This window comes from Rhipicephalus sanguineus, chromosome 3 (genome assembly GCF_013339695.2).
Source record: "Rhipicephalus sanguineus isolate Rsan-2018 chromosome 3, BIME_Rsan_1.4, whole genome shotgun sequence".
Lineage (NCBI taxonomy): Eukaryota > Metazoa > Arthropoda > Arachnida > Ixodida > Ixodidae > Rhipicephalus > Rhipicephalus sanguineus.
In genome coordinates, this window is record NC_051178.1 from 216,274,802 (window position 1) to 216,290,374 (window position 15,573).

Consider the following 15,573-nt stretch of genomic DNA (forward strand, 5'->3'; position numbering starts at 1 on the left):
TTCTCTGCAAAGATTGTTCCACATTACTTTAGTTTTATGCATATTAATTTTCAGACCTACTCTTCTACTTTCCGTATCCAGTTCAGTAATCATGAGCTGTAATTCGTCTCCCGCGTTACTCATCAATGCAATGTCATCAGCGAATCGCAGGTTACTGAGATACTCTCCATTAACTCTTATCCCTAATTCTTCCCAGTCTAGGGCCCTGAAAACCACCTGTAAACACGCGGTGAATAGCATTGGAGAGATCGTGTTTCCCTGTCGTACGTCCTTCTTTATTGGGATTCTGTCGCTTTCATTATGGAGGACTATAGTGGCTGTGGATCCGCTGTAGATTTCTTCCATTATGTTTATATAGGCTTCGTCGATGCCTTGATTCCGCAGTGCCTGCATGACTGCTGATGTCTCCACCGAATCAAATGCCTTCTCGTAATCTATGAAGGCTATGTATAAGGGTTGGTTGTATTCTGCGCATTTCTCTATCACCTGATTGATAGTATGAATATGGTCTATTGTTGAGAAGGCTGTACGAAATCCTGCCTGGTCCTTTGGTTGATTGAACTCAACCTCCTCTCAGGCGGGATCAACACCCTCTCCTCTGGGAGGCGCGCTCGGCGCGCTTTCCGCCGCCTTGCTGGCGCCGCCGACTTTGAAATCCATTAGAAAGTTTCGTGTCTGGCATTGGTCAGGCATGCGTTAGCCGTCATCGTTTGTCCGTTTCATGGTGCTCGCTCGCTCGCTGTGTGCTTGTGCACCATGATGTTTTACGACTCGCGCTGTTCGTGCATCGTGCTTTGTTGCTCGAATACTTCCAGAACGATGCCGGCCCCCAAAAGAACAACATGTGCACGTGCCCTTTGAGTCGCAGTTTTCATTGTGTCAATTTGAATTCACATCCATACCGAGTAGCTGTTTTCTGCAGTGTGGCTACAGTTAATGTTTTCAAAAATGACTGATTTGAAAAGGTCACGATGCTGCGTTTACATCGTTATAGGAGCAAGCAGCGGACATGAAGCACATGTGGCGTAACTATAGTTACAGGTTTACAACTCTCATAGAACCGCATGCTGGAATGTGTGCTTTGCATTTGTCTCCAGTTAATTACTCGCCATCGCATATAACCACGTTCCTGAGGCTCTTGGTAGATGTATGAAAACTTGTACTGCTCTGAGACGAATAAACGAGTTCACTTTAGCAAGATTTGACGGCGCTCTTTATCTGATTGGAACTTGTCACTTTTCTTCAGGATGGAAGCATTTTTAAAGTATACTGGAAGGCCACACAGTTGATCGGTGTGCCCAGAGAAAAGCTGAAGAATTGCAGAATCAACGCATTTCAAGAGGAGATGCCATGAATTCTCCGATATCGTCTGTTCATTTTCTCCGTGTTTACCAGCAGTGGTTATACGAAAATCAGCATGTTTGGAAATGTAGTCATTAAAGTGTGGCCAATATTAGTTGTGCTATATGTGTAGTTCATTTTGACATCTTTAAAATGATCTTTAAATTATTATTCTATTTTTAGGTACTTCAACTGCTTTCAATCTTTTTCATTGCAGTGAATGTTCACTTTTGTTAGTTACGATAATGTTGTGCAATATCGTGCACATACATCAGAAGCTCTTCTGCACTTTTGTCAGTATAAAAGTTGTGTTTTTTAATATGTGCATGTGACCCAGTGTTATGTTCTGTTTTTTATTCCACTGTTCTTTAAGTTCTTAACTTTGCCGGGAACTTTCGTGCTGTGTAGTGATCATGAACACGTGTATGCTGATCACCTGTTAATCTGTTAATCACTTCTGTTAACCTCCTGAGCCTGTATCCCACCACATTTGATGAAAATGTTGATTTTCGGAAACGAGGACAGTAAAACGAGACCAAAGATATTTTGTGTTGTGAGTGCAATTCATTCTTTTGCTTTCTGGCACATGCTGTACGACTGCAGTGTTTGCAGAATGCACGATTGCAAATTGCGTACATTCAAACGCGCAATGAACGCGTGGCGCAGCACGGCAAGCGGATGCAAAAAAAAAGCGCCCGGCGCAGCACATGCGAGCAGGCAAGCAAGCGGGTTCCTAAAAAAAACGAAAAAAAAAGAGAGGGGAGAGGGGGCCGCGCACACAAACAAAACAAAAAGAATAAAAAAACGGAGCGCGCGGGAGAGCTAGGAAAGGAGGTGCGAGGCGCGGCTGGTGTTACTGTTGCCATGACAACGCATACCGTGTGCACTGGCATTTCTACAGTTTGAGCTTCTGAATCCCAGCCGCCAGGGTAGTAACTGAAGGGACGTTTGGTGCCGCCAGCGGTGATGTCATGAATTAAGGCGTCCTATGGGTGGTATACGGAGTAACATCCCCCTGCCTACACCGTGGCCCATGGTAAACTGGTATGTGCCACACGTGTCTGGAGGAAAGGGTTCGATGACGTACGCGACAAGATTGTCACGTTATTCATGTCATGATCCAACAACCATATTATCAAATCCTCTTACCCTTCCATGCCAATTTTGGTCTACAGCAAGTTAAGGAGGCGATCATGAGAGCACCCAGACGTAGGTGGCTAGCTAGCTAGCTAGCTAGCTAGCTAGCTTTTGGAGCAGGCAAAAATGAGTTTTGGAGCAGCAAAACTAGCTTTCGGAGCAGGCATTGCTAGAAGCAATTTTAAGACACGTACTGCACTCATGACGGAAGACCGATAAAAGCATAATGTGCTGCACGCTATTCAAGCATAACAAAAGCATAAAAGAACACAGAATTATATATATCACCCACAGCTTAGTAGGCAAAGCCAATGATGAAACATAGAACCATAGCACTTTATCATAAAATGACTGAAGATGACGATTGTCACAGATGAGCTTGTACATACTTGCACATAAAACATCACAGAAACCTCGGGGATGGCACCTCTGTTACAGAAGAGGTGTTTCACCAATAGCAATAAAAGAAAACACATCTGGCTTGTTGAGCTCGTCGACCACACTTAAAATGCAGCCCAAGACCACCAGAAACTGTATAGGATGCTTTGAATCTTTTGTACGAAAACTGCTTGGCCGTTTCAGAGTTTGCCACATTTTTGGATACAGGGCAGTCGCTGTATCAGCCCAGGAGTAAGGAATGCCCGTAAAGGGGTATTCAGACGGCGGAGAAATGCTCGGGGGACACGAGGGGATTGCGGACCACGTGACCGCGACGTCACGGATTAGCGAGTGGGCGTGACCCCCCCACGCCTCCTCGTGGGAGACGGGGACCTTTTCCCCAAAAGGACAAACAATCCCCCGGCGGTGGGGGATATGGCGAAATTTCGGGCTCTTGTTTGGCCACATTGTTGCACTTGCTCCTGCAGAGAGTGGCAGCGGGTGTACAGTCTGCAGCTGCATGGTCATCTGCAGCTCGTCGTCAGCAGCTCGTCAAACGGGTGGCACAAGCCACCAGAGTAGTCTAGTAACACTGGTCTCCCCCTCCGTTCGCCTGGTCCGTGTGAGTGGGGGACCTTTGTGGAGATTTCTCCTCGCAAGCTAACGTCACTAGGCTCCACCTTTATCCCCCGAGCATTTGTCCCCCGTCTGAATGCCCCTTAAGTGTCATCCCAAGCACAAAAAGAGTGGCTGCATTTGCTACACGATGACCAAGCAGAATGTTTTCTGTACTAGTGAATTACAAAGTTGGCTGGGTTGTCTTTAATCACTGAAGCATACGTGAAGCGTCTTGGTGATCGACACCTTCTGGTCGTCTCGGTGTCCACCGGGCAACACACATACCGGCCACACAAATATCCGCAAATGAAGTCAACTTCCAATTTTTCGGACACCCAATTTTTCAGACATGCTTGAATATTCGGACACTTTCGCAGCACCGTCACAAGCCCCATAAACGTCATTGAAAAAGAACGTCTGAAATTTTAGATGCTAAACCTCTACGGCGTCCCATTTTCCGGACTTTCTGCCCACATTCCAGGCCCGAAACAGCATTTAAAGCCCCCAACTCTGCTGCGTAAATCATCTCGTAGGTTTGAACCAGCACTTTCACGAGTCGATGTGTTTGCTGCTGTAGCAATAGTAAAGTCAGCTTTACCGCAATGCTTAAGTGCTATACGGCGAAGCAGACTGGAAATTGTAAGGGGCCACTATCACTGCTATCACGGCGTTGTCTTTAAAGATAAGCACCAGAAATGCACGGAGGCGTGATGGTGGCAGGTGGCAAACGTGCCAGTACGACTTAATCGCTGACAGCCCTTTATGATAAGCATCTCCAGCTGACTGCTTGGTAGTGCATGTGGCCTAGCGCAGTTGCGAGTGTACTGCACGCTTGCAAATCAAGGCTCAGTGCATACCCCCTATAAGAGGTATGCACTGAGCCTAGATCCGCAAGGCGGCAACACCATCGCCGCACCATTTTGGAGGTCCGTTCGTACACGCCGTCCCTGCTGTTCATGCGTAGGCGTGCAGGAGGTGTTACGGAGGTCCCTAGTCATTTGTGTCATGTGGATCTCGGACACAGCGTGTGCAGCGAGTTTTTTGCGTTTGTATAATGAACACTTTCATGGCAAACGCGTGTGAACGGTACAGCAAGCCCCCCAGCAGTGACAGCATCAGCTTAGTTGGCGACATGCTGCACACAACTAGGAACGATCGGCTTCACACAGCAGCAGATGCAGCATGTCGGCGGAGATTTTTGTACACGCATCGGGGAAAGCCGGAAGAGTCGTCTGCTCTTCCGCCACAGCCTTTGTGTTCCGCGTCATCATTTCCAAACGCTCCATGCAAGACAGCAATAATTTATTCTGCGCTTTGCTGGTATCCGCGGCACTCATCACAAGACGCAAATATTCAAATGGCGGTTGGCATGTAGTTAAGCGGGGTTCGCGGCAGGTCCCGAATGTATTCATTAGAGCGCAGCCGTGCACCAAAATGCCTGATACTGGGCGGCATTGAAGCTGTTTCGGACGTGGCTGTGGCAATTTGACCGCTTGAGCGGAATGAAAAAGCATGAATTTGTTTTTTCGCGCTGCCCGATTTTTCAGATGATTTCACGGCCCCTAGGAAGTCCGAAAGATCCTGATTTTTTGTATTTCCTAGGGACCGCGAAATTGCCCGAAAAATTGGGCATTGACTATCAAAATGACAACGTTAGGCCCAGTATAGCTTGGCTTGGCTCTGGTTGCATCGTAAGCAGGTGCACAGCGATGTCGCTTTTAATGGGGGAACCTCAAGTAGTTAGTTCCGTTTCTCAAAGTCAGAGCACACTTTTGGGCGCAGGTTGGGCGCAGACTCGCCAAATTTTGAGGAAACGTAGCAGGATGTAGCAGCCAGGGCACTTGGGCGCAGTTTCGCGCGATTGGCGCAGCGTTAGCATCACTGTGACAGATGCAAAATTGCATGGGAGAAGCATAAAATAGCCCCAGACATCCCACAATGTGAACTGAATGAGTGGGTGGCTGAAAGCTACCAACCCATCACAAAGAGTTGAGCTACAATTCATTATGAACACCTTCAGCCACAACACCAACAAAGACGCTGGCCTTGAAAATGAGGCATGCAGTACAAGAACACAGATGACTACAGAAGCTCGAATTATTATTATTATTATTATTATTATTATTATTATTATTATTATTATTATTATTATTATTATTATTTCTTTCACCTTCGAGTCGTCTTAGGCAATTGCATAAGGGACACTAAGTTTCTTATTTACTTTTTTTTTCTTTTTTTCAGGGCTGCATTAAACACCGCTTTTAGGCAGCTGTCGCCTTAAAAGAGCAGTATCTATGTCTTGCAATCATTTCGGTAGCGCAAAAACCAGAGACAAGAGAGGACACGACACGTACACAGAACGGGTGCTAGACATCAACTGACTTTACTGCCGGGAAACACAAAATCCCGTTGGACAAGTGCACACGCGCAACATCACACTACGAGGGGCTTTTTTTTTTCCACACTTCGCACATCACTTTGCATGTGCAAGATATGCATCCAAATATTCAAGCTCTTTCTGTGATGAAGCAACAGAAGGAACACTGACGCAAATGTTTTTATTAATGCTGATAGCGAAAGCTTCCATTACTTCTCGAGTCGCCTGATGCTTGCCTTTTCGTAGCACACGTTAAATTCCAGAGCACAGACTATGGGAATCGACAGCGCCCTCCCCTTTGGCGCTTCGCTCCCCAGTTAGCCGGTGTGCCAGCCCAGCGCGGCCCAAGCGCTGGGAACCGCCATTAAACGGCAACATAGTGGCCATGGCGACGGCGCCAGGCCTTTTTACCCGGTGCATGCCATGCGTCACCCCTTCTCGGTGTGCAGACGTCACGCACGGCATGCTAGCACCCGCCACTATCCTACCTGTCCCCTATCCGCCTGTCCCCACTGGCCACCAGTGACAGCCTCCTCTCTGCTTTGAGCTCGCTGCTGCCCGGCATTTGTTCGCCGCACAAGATGCTCACACGCCTGCAAGGAGGGAGTCATGTGCTGCCTTTGCAGGCGACTTCTCATTCGCGCGTTCGGTGGTTCCCCTTTGTGTGGTAACCGTCGCGCCGCAGGCAAGCGTACTCGATCGGTCTTGCGGAGTTGCCTTGTACAACCCGCAATCCCGTGATTGTCGCACTGTGCTGCATCTTGGGTTAATAAACTCATGTTAGTTGACAACCTGCTTCGAGTGCCTTTTCTGCACCGTGTCAGTGAGTCGACAAATCCGGCCATAGCATCTGTTTGCGCTACGATGGTGGAGGAGTGTTGCGTCCCGTCCCGGTCGCACTCGTAGGGTAAGCCTCTGTCACAAATTTCCACAGTCTAGAGACAGACAGGACTACTCTTAACAATACAACCTATTTATCTAATTAGAAGCGAAAATCGAACACACAACAGATCACTCAAAACACAGCACTCCTTGTACACACGGAGGAATAACTGCACCAATAGCAAGCATTACCACTTATTCTAAATATTATTTAGTCACTGTTCAAACAACGAAAATTGTGAAGTTCTGACAGTCCACTGTTGTTGCGGCAGTTGTTCCCTCAACGTGGCATTGGATGTTGGTCACCGCAGTGTCGACGCGTCGTAGCTGATGGCTTCCGTGGTGATGAAGTTTCTTCACTTGCGTGGCGCTAGACCAGCGTGGCACTTGACGCGGTCTACAGCATACCGAGCAAAAAACGCAAGCAGGTGGTTGGCCGTGGTTTTGGGTGCGCAGACAAGTAATGGCTGCGAGGTCTGACCCAGGATTCCACGATCAGCATGCACGTCTCCAGGCCATAGCTGCAGAAACGACTGCCCGGCTTCTCTGCTCCTTCTGAGCTCGCACTCTTTCGAACTTCTCCTTGATTCTTTGTTTTTCTTTGTTTTTCTTTTCTGTCTCTTGTTTTCATCACATGCTTCATTCCTCCCAACAGACGCCTTTTTCCTCTTCTTCTTGATGCACTCTTACTTGTGACAGCCTCGTGCAAACCTACCTCCACAGGACACACCTGCGGCAATGGTCTGCGAAATGTCCCTCCACTGCCTGCACATCCACTGCTGCATGGTACTCTCGCAATCTGTCATTAGGACAGTTGTCCGATGCAGCATCTACCACATGAAAGTGGTATGTTGTAGGCAACACCCATTTTGCAAGGCAAAAACAGAGTCACGTGCCTCTTAGTGCACACACTGTTGCATTTGCATTCACCACCAGGCAGATGCGGGTCCACTTTTCTGGGGAAGAAATACCACAGGAACACCGCATTTTAATGTCACGTTCCTTAGGCTATGGAAGAAGCGATGAGTGCAAGGCAAGGCCACAGTTGATGTCTAATGCACATCCTGTCTACATCTTCTCTCTTGTGTATGCGTCTATTTTTTGCGCTACCAAAATGAATGCCAGTTACCACAACCAACTAGCCCACTTTACCGCCTTGAGTCTCCATGTCCTTTACGTTATGAAGGTTCCACAGATACAAAATTTTATTCTTGTTTGTCAACAGATAGCCAGCACAAACCAAGCATTTCTGCTATATTTTGCAGCTCTTGTCATCAGGGTAGAGGAAGAAACACATGCATGCTGTACCGGAGATGCTCTCTGCAAAACTAGTGGCAGAGTTCTTTGTTGCATGAATGGAGTTTATGTGCAAAGAACAGCTTTCACTTTTTACAATGACACATTGCTTATTTCATTAACCATCTGAACATAGTCACATGCCCAAGTCGAAGCGGCACTGATAAAATATGAGGGCCACGGATCGTCTGCTCAAGTTTGCTTAGCAGGGGCCGTATTCCGAGATGATCGCAAAAGGCAACAGTGTTGCCTTGCATGATGCATATTCTGACATATTCAATTATTCACCATTGCACTGGCAATCGGTGATTTCACAACACAAGAGCGAGGGCACTGTACAAGTGCAGAGGGTCCCAAGTGTGATGTTTTCGGGAGAACCAGCTTCTACACAGTGGCCAGGCTAGGCTGTGGCCACTTGAAGTATGAGACATGTTGAAAGTGCATTCAACATTTCCTGTGTAATTGTTTAAAGCGCAGTATAATTTCTAAAGAATGCACACATGTGTGAAATGCATTTATGTTGAGAGTTTAACACGGCATACAAAGAGAGTTCAGCTGTGGTGCCCCACCACAGCAACACCATCTCAACATCTCACCATCTTGCCGGCACTCACAAAGCAACAATCACTGAAAACGCAAGGTAATGCTCAATCAAAGCTTCAGCATAACAAATGCTTTGCACATCTACGACTAGAAGCTACCATCTATGTCATTGAAGTGCTATACTCTACCATCGACTAACAGTGAAAAGGTAATTCATTCCAGGCATGTCAAGAGCACCGCAGAGCACGGTTGCCAGGTTTGGCCAATTTGCTCGAATTTGGCTACTTCTTTTACGCTGGTGACAGTAGAAAAAGTGGCTTGGTTACTTGGCTACTTTTTGGCTACTTTCTTGTTGCTCCAATTTGAACAATATTAGTGATATCTGGTGACGTGGCAGCTGCTGGCATTTGAGTATGCGATGTCAAAACATGACGGCCAAAGTGTATTCATTATTTCATCTAGCCCGGCAAGCTGCTTTAAGTACTGCTCCCAAAATTGAATTCGGTGCTTGTACTACACAAAAGAAAAGGCTATTGGATACGTGACTGGGTCTCAGGGGAACCATTGCATGGGGCCTCACATTGCTGAGCCACCTATTGCTGAGAGCTACTTTAAACAGTGATTGGAAGTGAACAGGACCACTGAAAGCGCTCATCCATGGCGCTCTGCACTCACTGACATTAGCGACTGAATATCTCTGACAAAGTGTTTGTGTCATTTCTTAGGATCAGGAACAAACTGCGACTAAGGAATATGAAATGTTCGGACTTCATCATCACTCAAAAAATGACCGCGAAAGTGACACATGCATCAATCTGTAATTTTGAGTACACTTATGCGGTACTCATTTTACTGTGATAGCAATTATATGGACACTCTCAGTGGGCTTTCGTTGACACACACACATGCGTGCACACACACACACACACACACACACACACACACACACACACACACACACACACACATATACACACATACATATATATATATAGCGCCACAAAGAAAAGCTGTGCAGAAAATATTGCCAAAGTGCGTGACCGAGGATTCGAACCTGTGACCCGTCGCTCCGTAGTGCTACATGCTAAACTCTGCCACACAGCATACGTTCTCTGTCACACTAACACCATTTACCACAGCCAGTACACAAAGATTTGAGGAGCTTCAGCGTAGCAGAGGCTTGTTCACCATGCCCCGCGAGATGGCACAAAAGGTGTGCTTTAACCCCTTAAGTGCAGATTAAATTACGAAAAATTGTTCCGAAGTTGCCAGATTTTTCTGACGTGAAATGCTTCAGTAACATGTTCAAAACAGAAAAAAACCTGCGAAAATGTTTTACGGCTTATAAAAATGCTTCATTCATCATATTTCGCACCATCATGTAATACCCAGGCCCATAGCCAGGAATCTTTTCGGGGGGGGCCCACCTGCTGAAGGCCTTAAAAAACACATATTTTCATTATTTATTTTCAGTAAAACACCCCCCTCCATCAGAATTACGTGATGGGGGGGGGGAGGTGGAGGGCCCTATACCCCCCTGGCTGAATGCCTGGGGCATTTGATGGGTATTCCTAAATAAATTTCTGCAACTCCAGAAAGTATGGGTTCCATTTGACTTCCCATGGACAAAATGTGCTATTTCTCTATAGTTCAATAGAAACTAGATGAGGCTACCATCTTTGTGGTAGCGTTCAAAGCACGGCACTGTGCCATGTTCACTTATAACGCACAGGAGCCGCAAGGCACGCATTTCGCCGTTTAGTGTGCAGACTCTCATTCAATAAAAGCGGCAATCACGGAACCCATGCTGCCATCTATTTGACGAGCTGGGCTCGTCATACACAAAAAAGTGCCAATTTCTCATGACGAGCTCAGCTCCTCATAAGCAATTAAGAGGTTAAATGTCGTCACCCTGCTCGTCTTTCACCGGAGTTGGGATTCGTGCCTCTGCCCTGTACTTTGACCTACAGGGCATGGTCGCCTGTGCTCCCGCACTTATCTCTTGAGGGGGGAAGTTGTATGTGTTGTGCTTTCATTGCAAAGTTTGTGTTGAAGCTGTAGACTGCATGAAGGTCACTTCACCCGCTACAGCAGCCTGGTTCGCGAAAGGAGTGAGCTAGAAGAACTAAAGTAGGGGCTCGTTGTTTGTGCATAGTCAACACTGGGGCTGGGCGTGCTCCTCGGCAGTCGTCTCTAGCGGGCGGGCACAATTCAGCGGCTCGGTCCCACGGACTCCCATGATGAGTTGAACCGCAATCATAGAGCATTGCGTGTGTTATGTTCTTTGTGTGAGTGATATTGGAATTTTATTAGGTTATCTGTCATGTTACTAGTTTACAAGACTCAGCTGATGCGCTCGCCTTTGTGTAAAAGCTGTTAATAAATGTCCTATGTGTTGGTTTGCACAACAGCCTGAACTGTGTCCATGCGTTTCATGAGCATGGCTCTTTCGAGACCCCACAAGTAAAGGAAACAATACGGCTGCATTTCATTGTTTTCCCCTCCTCCCCCAGCTCCCTTCATGCTCCTTTGCCTGGAAAAGGAAGGGTGCGGCGTTTCCTCTCTTCTTGAGGCAATCGACGGCAGGCCTTGCATGTGGGGTGATGTTATCACATGCACCCTCCATGCACCAGAGATGGCAGGCTCGTTTCCTCTCTGCTTCAGCCGCATTCATCGCCAATGCTTTTACACACAGGTAGAATGTACAATGCACAGGGCTCGATTTGGACTTCATACGGGAAATGACAGAAACAGCAAAAACCCTCAGAGAGTGTCCCTATAATTGCAATCGCAATAAAAAGTGCCACAGCGAAAAGTCGCTAACTAACTTTTGGGAGCTACTCGCTCATGAAGACTTCGCCGCGGTACCACACTGCGCGGAAACTATACATCGAAAGGCAACTCAAATTCCATACACTTTTAACTTACCGGGTGCGTGCGCAATGTCGAGAACAATGGCAACCACAAACCACCATTCAAGCATTGCACATGCACGCCCTCATTTTCGTTGAAGATGTAAGTCGATCACCCCTTCCGAATACAACAATCTGCCTTTTGTGACGCATTGTGGCGCCGTCGTGCGGTGCCCACGAGAAACAATCTGCCAGGCACCGCCAAGGGGCTGCGTACCCCGAATGCATTGCCGCCGTACGCGAGACTCGTGTGTTGACAAGCAGCTTGTAAGAACAATTTTTAAAAAAGTAGTATTGGCTTCTGCTTTCAGTTGAATTTTATTTTTTGCTTCCTCCTTTAAAGCTAAGTTCCTGCTTTCGTGCACTGTTGCAGGCAGGAATGAGTGGGAAATAAGCTCGAAGTGCACATTGCCGAAACGGTCAGGGATGATACAGTCGCCGACCGGTAAATCGGACACCGATAATTCGACCGCCGATGATCCCATAGAAGTAATGTGTAAAGACGACCGATATTTCGGACAGCTGCGAGATCTACATTCGATAATCCGGACCCTGTCCGAGACTGTTCCGCACGCCGAATCGCCAGCCATTATCTCCTACGGCACCCGTACCATACAAAGTATGGCCTCAGAGATCAAAACGAAAGCTAATTGGTGATCTATGAGGCTTTATTTCGATTGCTACTTTATGCCTCAGAGATTTGTGATTGGAAATGCCGATCTTGCAGGCACCAGTCAACTGTGGGAAATCGTATCGACATCGCGAACATCCTACATTCCGGTTCCTGTATCCCCGCTCTGCTATCGCCGCCATTCTGTCGAATGCGTCTGCGATAAAGCGTTTTGCGCGAGCGTTCATTTTTATCTTGAGACTTGCTTTATTTTACGCTCTGCTGTCTCAAAAGATTTGAGTTAAATGGCACCAACGGTGCCCTCACAGCCAGTGCCGAAGGCCGTGCTGACGACAACGAAACGCAGCAGATACAGTCAACTGCAGATTTTTCGGACGCCCGATTATCCGGACATGCTCGAAAATTCGGATGCTTTCGTGGCACCGTCACCAGCCCCACAGACGTCAATGGTCAAGAACATCAAAAATTTCGGACGCCAAAACTCTTCGGCGTCCGATTTTTCGGACTTTCTGCCCAAATTGCAGGTCCGAAAGGCAATAATTTAAGCCCCCACCTCTGCCACGTCTATCATCTCGTAAGTTCCAACCAGCGCTTTCGCGAGTCGACCTGTTTGCGACAGTAGCAGAGTCCGAAAGTCAGCTTTGTCGCGATGCCGAAATGTTATGGGGTGAAGCGGACCGGAAATTCAAAGGGGCTGCTATCATGGCGCCGTGCGGCGATGTCTTTACGGATAAGCAGTGGAAATGCATGGAGGCGTGATGGCGGCAGGTGGCAAACGCGCCAGTACGGCTCAATCGCTGACAAGCCTTACGATAAGCATCTTCAGTCAACTGCTCGATAGTGCATGTGGCCTGGTGCAGTTGCATGCGTAGTGCACACATTTAATAGACGAGAACCCAAACTTGCCACGCCGCCATTCATGCTGCCTCTTTGTGCGACCACTAAGTGCGCCGCACAGATGCTTTGCCTTCACGAACGAAACCAGCTCGTCATCGTACAGCGATCACATCACACTGGCGGAGATACAGGCGGACTTGGTTGCACGTAAGCGGAAGTGCGGGCAGCAACGCACTGACAACTTTTTTCGGCCACTGGGACCCTGAAGTGTCAATAAAAGCATTTTTTTTCTGACGCATTCGTTTTTTCGGACATTTGATAATTCGGACCTATTTACGTTCCCCGTGGAGTCCGAATTATCGGTCGTCGACTGTATCTTTGCAAAAAGACTGCTGTCGCACACAACTCAAAAAGAGAAAGCCCTCTACTGCGAAAGCTTACCGTAATCCCGCAGCAAAGTGCATAGAACTCTCTAAATTGTTTACACGTTTTCCAAGCACACAAGACAGACCCGCATGGCTGTTCGATCTGGGTACATTTATCTCTTTCGACTTTGCACATTTTTGTTATGCTGTTCTGCATTGTGTGGGCTTTGTTTTGACACCCGGATGGTGAGAACACATGCATTCACCGCTGAAACATGAACAACATACTAATACATAATGCAAAGACAAGAAAGAGACTTTCGGGAGAAAAGCAGGAAAAAACCACACCTGCCACATTGCAGTACTTTCTTGTCTATGCTTCGTGTGGGCTGTGGTGGGAATCATTGCGCATTCAATCAGACAAACACAGGAAGGAAAGGACAGAGTACAGTTGCGCTCTTTCCGTTTACTCTGTCCTTTCCTTCCTGTGTTCGTACGATTGAATGCGCAACGATTCCCACCACAGACATGCACCAACTCGCCCAGCAAGAAGTTCTGAATTCCTTGTGGGCCTGTGTGTTGTCTCGTAAATGATTGCAGACAGCCCAATGTTATTAATGAAAGAGATGCGCGTGCTTTTCACGACAACCAGCAGCCGTGCACGATAAGTGTTCGGAAACGGCAGACACCCATAATGAACGAGCTGCCGCGGGGTGAAAGGCGAGATTTGGAAAAAAAGAAGTAAGTAACACTCTTTATGGGTAAATACAGGCAGAGAGCACAGAGAGGGGCACCTTGAAAGCAGGGAAAACGCTTCTTATTCTTCTCGCTGAGCCTTCAAAATGCGAAAGGAGTTCGGGGACGACTTTTCTTTCCACTGGGTTTGCCACGAGGTGCAACGAGTACACACAGTGACATGTCAGCTGTAGCGCAGCATTTTGTCATCATCAGCTAGATGGAGTCCGCTTGTCATTTTTTTACGACCCAAGTATTCTGGAACATTACTAACGGCTGGCAGAAGCGCCTCGGCAGCATAAAAATTGCAGCACGAAGAACACTTGGTGTCAAGCAGAGCACGCTTCGTGCAACAGAAGATAAACGGCAGCATATTCTGAAAATGGTACATGCGCAACGTCATGTACAATGTGTCAGCAACATCCACACATCGACAGCTACGAAGCAAGTGCCTTCCATTCACAAACCCATCGTGCACCCTGCGGTTTTTGCTGGTTACTCAGCAGGGTGAGTAAACATTCCATTTGGTACTTGAAGCACAACCGGCATTATGCCGTGCAGAAATTTTGAGCTTGATAGCTCAGATTTCGAGATGCGTACACTTACCGCCCTTGCCATTGCTGTCTATTAGCACTTTGAATACAAGTGTCGTAGTTAAAAAGAAAAGTTAAAACATCAGCGTGCTGTAAATGAAGACGGAGACTTCATGTTTGTGCGTGTTTGCATGTACGTGTACTGATCGACGCAGTTGCGCAGCATACCATGCGGCGCCTGTCTGCCACCATACACAACCTTGGATTGTAGATTTCATGTAGTACACACTTTAGGGACCTCAGCGACACACGACGTTGGCATCACACTAAGTTTCGGACGGCAGGGATGTTCGAAACTTGTTTCATGCGTGCGGCGGCAAGAGTGGGGGACCGTGGACTGGTGCAACGCTACCGGCAACTGACAGGGCCGCGCGCGCGCCTACCATATAGTTTTGGTCCTCAGTTGCTAGGGCCTATGCATCTGCAGTTCGGCGTCGAAAAAGGCGGATTGCAAGACATTTTGCTGACTTGGCACCAAACCGCGACTTTGATCATCTGCGGACACTGCCGACGAGGCAGCTAGCGCTTGTTAGGACTGGTGTGCGAGTTGCAACTTGGCTTGCCGTTGCAGAAAGCTTGCCAAAGACAACACAATGATTGGGCATAGAAGAGATGACACTCATGAGCTGAACCAAAGGCAGCACACGTGAAGCAAAGTTTTGGTTCGTGGTCGGGAAAACAGCTGCCAAAACTATCCTGCTAAAGTCTGCCAAGCTTGTAAGTCCACCTGCTGGTGGCAAAGGAAAAAGTTTGATCGCGTCTTAAAGCATTGTCATTTGCACGGGAATCAAGGTTGCACACGTGATATCTGCCCTCTACGACAACACAACTACTTTCCCGATAGAAAACCAAAGAGCCAAACAGTGGTAACGCATTTGATGCAGACGCAGGTGCCTGTTTGGAGTGAAGCATGGACACGACAAGCAGC

At 47.5% G+C, this 15,573-nt stretch overlaps 1 protein-coding gene across 3 annotated transcripts in view; it reads right to left on the reverse strand.

Annotated features, from left to right (window-relative positions):
• The window catches only part of LOC119388282 (proteoglycan 4), a 287,761-nt gene that overhangs the window by 169,804 nt on the left and 102,384 nt on the right, over nucleotides 1–15,573 (reverse strand). The gene's annotated exons all lie outside the window — the stretch shown is intronic.